Genomic DNA, 5,746 nt, shown 5'->3' on the forward strand with positions numbered 1-5,746 from the left:
CAGCGCGCGCGGAGTCCCCAACTCCGGGTTCCTCCGCAGCGCCCCGCCCGAGCGTCCGCTCCCGCAGCCTTCTCCAGCCTCCCCCGGGGGCCCGTCCTTTCTCCCCCTCGCCTCCGGCGTTCATGCTCCATTCTCCACTTTTGCACTTAGGTCGTCTTTTCCCGTCCGTAAGCGTAAGGTGGAGCCAGTGGTGATGCCCCTGCTTGGAACTCCAGAGTCCACGCACCGGGTCCTCTTGACCTGTGTTCGCTACAGCTTAACCTAAAGTTCATCTCTTTCAAACACAGGAGTGACCCGACGTTGAAAAAGTAGCATCAGCAGTCCCTTCAGCCTTCAAACATTCCCGAGACAGGGTTGACAAGGAAGGGAGGACCGAGGTGGGAACTAGACGTTTCTGTTCTCGGTTCAAGTTCAAGAGGCTCGATAAATGGTTCCCGAAGTAATGTGAGTTTTGAAAACGTCGAGCAGCGTGGAGGAAGGTTGGTTCTCTGGGGTTTGAGATGGGGCAAGAAATGGAAGTGGCGCGTGTGAAGCTGCCATGCATTTCCTTCCCGGGGAGCCTCGGAATTAGGAATAGCGGTGGTTTGGGGGGTCTCAGGCCTCCGTGTGGTAGGTCCATCTTCTGCTGGCATTCTTACTTGTTGAAGTTGCAGGGTAGCGCTCTTGCCGACCCACAGAAGTTGGCTCAACTTCACATGAAAATACAGCTTCGTTTTCTCGTTTTTCCTTCTGTATTCATCTGTCGTCTGTGTCCCCTTTCTCTATCCCCAAACGTTCCTGGATTTCTCCTCTGACTATGGCCTCACAGCAAGCTCTGGCCAAAGCATGGGATGTGAGGATAAATGTGGACATAGCTCTGAGCATTCCAAGAGTGAGAAGCTTCAGAAGGGAGGCAGAACTCAGGTTAACTTTAGATGATTGCCTTCAGTTTTCTGAAGAATAGATTCAGGATTTTCTCCCCGTTCCAGCTTTAAATCGCCTGCCTTCTCTACTCAGGTGGGCAATGGCCTTGTCAAAGTGAACGTTGTGAAAAATCTCCTACTCATCATGAAGACGAGATATAAAGAGACCGAAGCCATGGAACATGCAATGAGACATTTGGCCTGTAGGGGCCTAGTCTGTTACGTGGTTTAAAACGTGGGTTTACATTGTGCTGTGTCAGGAATTAGTTTCCTTCTTGCTGACAGGAGGGAGGCGGCGTCTGAGGAAGACTGCGCACAGTCTCTGCATCAGCTGGTCTTCTCTTGGAAGCACTACAATTCCCTCATCCTTCAGTGTCCCACTGAAACTATTAGACCAGAATTTTCTCTTTCCTCTAGTGTGCTGCCAAATGTAACATTAAATATATACGGTCTACTCTCAATAAGTGATGGTAACAATAACTGTGGTTTTCTGGACTTTGGCTTCACCTATAATTCATACTATCCTTCTGCATTTCTAGCTCATTCCCTCTAGCAGGTTCCCTTTCTGGATCTGATGATATGATTTGTAAGTGTTGGAGAAATCACTAGGCCTTGTCAGTTTGTATGCTTTCTGTCCTTAGCCCAGGAGAAGAAGACCTACACTGAGGCTCTCAATCCTCCTACCCCAACTCTGCAAGTTGCTTATTACACCTCTTCTAAGTTTCCTGTGTCCTAAATCTAGGGAGAAATTTTGAAAAGGAGCATGAACATTTATTGTCTTAAATGCCTCCTTACACTGCCTATAAATTGCAAGGAAGAAACAGAAGTGTGATTACACAAAACAGGCAATATCTTGACTGGGTGACCAGAATGAATGTCACTGGTTCATGAGGGATAGAGAGGTCATGTAACTCCAGAGGTGATGTCCTGACACTTCCTATGTGGTATTGCTGTGGAAGATTCATGATATCAGTCTAACCATGAGAAAATATCAAAGGCAAAATAAAGCATGCTTTATGACTAAAAAAAAAAAAAAAAATAGGGTGGGGTAGACCATAGTCTTCAAACATATCATTGTCCTAAATATCTATTCTAGATAAAAAGGAAGGTAAAGAGAATACAACTAAATAAGAAACTTGAATCTGAATGGATCCTTTTTTTTTTTTTGGATGGAAAAAGAATTCCATAAAGAACATTTTTAGATGAACTGAAAAAATTGATATATGGATGGTAGATTAAAAATGTTTCATCCATATAAAGTTGAGATTGACAAGTATATACTAGTCAAGTAAGAAAATAGCCCTGTTTTTAGGTAGTGTACACTGATGTGCTTAGGACAGTAGGGAGAGGGTTTATATATTTAAAATATTTCAGAAAGAAAATGGTACGGAGGAGGGTTGCAAGTGTGGCTCAGTGGTAGAGCACTTGCCAAGCATGAGCAAGACACTGGGCTCCAGCCCGAGTGCCAGAAAAGGGGAATAAAAAAAAGATAAATGAGATTAAAATATTAAGGTAAATTTGGGTAAAGGGTACATGGTGTCACTTTACATTTGCAAGTTTGAAATTTTTTTTCCAAAAAAGTTTAAAAATCAAGTATGTGGACATACTTGTATAAACATCAAGAATCAGAAAGTGTCAGTCTAGAGTTGCTTAGCACCTCCCCGTTACGTGACTGAGGCTCTCAATCCTCCTGCCCCAGACTCCCAATCAGGGGGGATTATAGGCGTGCATCACGGTACCAGACTCCTCTGTCTTTTTGTTCTGTCTGGGGTTAGTAAATTGGATGGTGTCGGACCACATCAGGTAAGGGCAGATCTTCTTTACACAGTCCACTGATTCAAATGCCAATCTCTTCCGGAAACTCTTAAGGACAAACCCAGAAAGAATGATTTACCAGCTCCCTGGATATCACTTAGCCCACTCAAGTTGACCTCCAAAATTAACCATCACAGTGTCCCTGCTCTGATTTGTCCTGAAGCCCTAGCAAGGGGGCTTTTGCATCATCAGTGGAAATGTCCAAACTGTAAAAAATTAAATAGCATTAAATAAAAATAATTAACACACACACACACACACAAAAAAAAAAAAGAAAGTGTCAGTCTAAATGTGTGTGTGTTTTCTTTTTTGGCCCAAGGATTGAACCCAGGGGGTTTTAACAACTGAGCCATATCCCTAATTTTTCTTTCTATTTATTTATTTTTAGGTGACCACAATATCTTTATTTTTATGTGGTGCTGAGGATCGAACCCAGTGCCTCAAGCATGCTAGGCAAGTGCTGTACCACTGAGCCACAATCCCAACCCCAAGTTTTTTCTTTTTTATTTTGAGACAGGGTCTCACTAAGTTGCTTAGGGCCTCACTAAGCTGCTGAGGCTGGCTTTGGACTTGCAATCTTCTGCTTTATTTTCCTGATGCACTGGGATTACAGGTGTGTGCCAAGGTGCCCAGTCTAAATGTCCTCCATGTTTTCCATGTATGTCAGTGGTAGGGTGAGTGCCTGGCATGCACAAGGTTGGGGTCCATCCCCAGCACTGCACACAGACAAACAGAACCTGCACTGGTATCCACACTACACCTTCTGGCATTCTGTGGGGACTGCATGATCTGAAGGAGCAACACAAAATTGTTTTTATTTTTGCTATATGAAGGGTGTTGACAACATGATGTATTTTAGACCATGTTAGAACACACAGTAATCACAGAGGTCATGGCTCACAGAGCCAATGATTGCTCTCAAACTTTTGGGTACACTGAGATCACACAGGAAAGTTTAGACGCTACTGAAGCACGGCTCACATGCACAAATATTATGATTTAACTGGTTTAGGGTGCCCGCAACTGCACTGAGGATGATAAAAGCTCCCCAAGTTACTATAATGTGTAGCAAAATTTGGAAACTTCTGAGAGCTTCTGAAAGTTGGCTCCTGACCCAGCAACATCTGCATCATCAGGGAGCTTGTTAGAGATACAGGACCTCCAGGCAGTCTTCAGATCTACAGAAACAGAATCTGCATTGCAATAAAATATCCAGGCATTTTTTCTTTTTTTCCTTTTTCCTTGATGAGTTGCTAGGGGCCTTGCTAACTTGCTGAGGCCAGCTTTATCTAGTGACCCTCCTGCCTAGGTCTCCCAAACTGCTAGGATTATAGACCTATCCCACCTCAGCCAGCCCTCTGTACTTTAGAGAGTTAAAGCCCTGGTTTTGAGCAGTGTAACTCAAGGGAGGATCAGCTGACCAGTGTTACCAACAGCACCAGAGCCAAGGAAAGCTGCAATTTGGGGCCTTTCTCCAGATGCACTAAATCAGTACCTCTAGGGGTTTTAAACTGTTTTAACAATTGTTCCAGATAATTCTTATCTTTTAACTTACGAAATTAAAATCTACATTTTAATCAGATTCCCACTGATTTGTAAACTCTAAGTGAGAAAAGCTCTGGCCTACAGAATTTTATAAAGGCTGCTGTTCAAACTGCCTCACAGCATGTAACTCAGCCATGGTAATTACCAGCTCCAAGTAATGGTTTGTTTCAAAGGTCATTCAAAATCTTTGAAAAGGTTTGAAGATTTGTTTCATAGTTATTTTTCAAATATTCTTTGATAAATGGTGATCACTTGTAGAAGAGTGGACTCTAGCTTATGAGTCAATCACGTGTGTGTCATGTAAAGTAGCTATCAACACCAACTACTTTTTTTCTCCTCCCCCCTCCCCCTCCTCCTCCTCCTTAAGAAGTTCCAGTCTCCCTTTAGGACATCCTCATATAACTCATTTCAATTGCACAAATCTAATTAGTGAGAAGAGCCTTTTGGCCTTGGATGTCTTTCTAAACTAGGACCCACCTCCCTCCCTCCCTCCCTCCCTCTCTCCCTCCCTGTCTCCCTCTTTTGCCGCAGCCCGGCTGGCTGGGCAAAATAAGCGGAGGGTGACGAATAACTTGTGTACGTTGATACAGCAGGAGTAGGAGCCGTTTATTGCAGGACAGGAGCAGTATTTATACATTCCACACAGCTTATCTAATTAGCATAAACTAGATACATCAGTCAACCAATAAGGAATCTCCACACCTAATGGCTCGCTTTTGTTACTTTTCAAACCACTCCCTCTGGCATTTTGCCAGGCACCATCCAGACTTGTTTACGAACTTTAACATTCCCCTGACAAAATGCCAGGTGTTATTTTGACTTATTTACAGACTCTAACACTCTTTCCCTTCCTTTGGTCCTTCCCAGGGTCATTCTATCACTGATCTATATCCTCAGCCCTTTTTATTTTTTAGTTTGAGGCAGGACCTTGCTAAATTGCTCAGGCTGGCCTCCAACTTCCCATCCTCAGCCTCTGGGGAGGAAGAGTCTTAAAATACTGCCAGAGAAGGCTTTTGTTTTCCTTATCTTCATCCTTATCAAGAGTCCATCAGAAGCAGTGTAAACTAAGGAGATACTGAAAGCATTCAAACACCCCAAAGCAAGCACAGCACTGAAGCTAGACACACACACACACACACACACACACACACACACACACAAATGCACAAATGGATCCAAGGAGGACCAGAATTGTGTGACCTGGTCAAAGCTGTGTCTACCACTTTTTTTTTTTTTTTTTTTAAACAGCTTAATTTGAACAGTGCAAAATACCTACATAAACTTTCAAATGTGTCAGGAAAGTTTGTCAGAGACCTGGATGTAAGCAACAGACATTAGGGGATGTTCATTCAGTGAAGTTTGGGCATTCAGTGAAGCCTCTGGACAGTCTTAATGTGCACCTTTTACTGAATTTCTATGCATTCAACTATTCTAGAGCTCTGTAGAGGGGAAGTTTTTTTTTTTTTTTTTTTTTTTTTTTTAAA

Source organism: Marmota marmota, unplaced genomic scaffold, assembly GCF_001458135.2.
Source record: "Marmota marmota marmota unplaced genomic scaffold, marMar, whole genome shotgun sequence".
Lineage (NCBI taxonomy): Eukaryota > Metazoa > Chordata > Mammalia > Rodentia > Sciuridae > Marmota > Marmota marmota.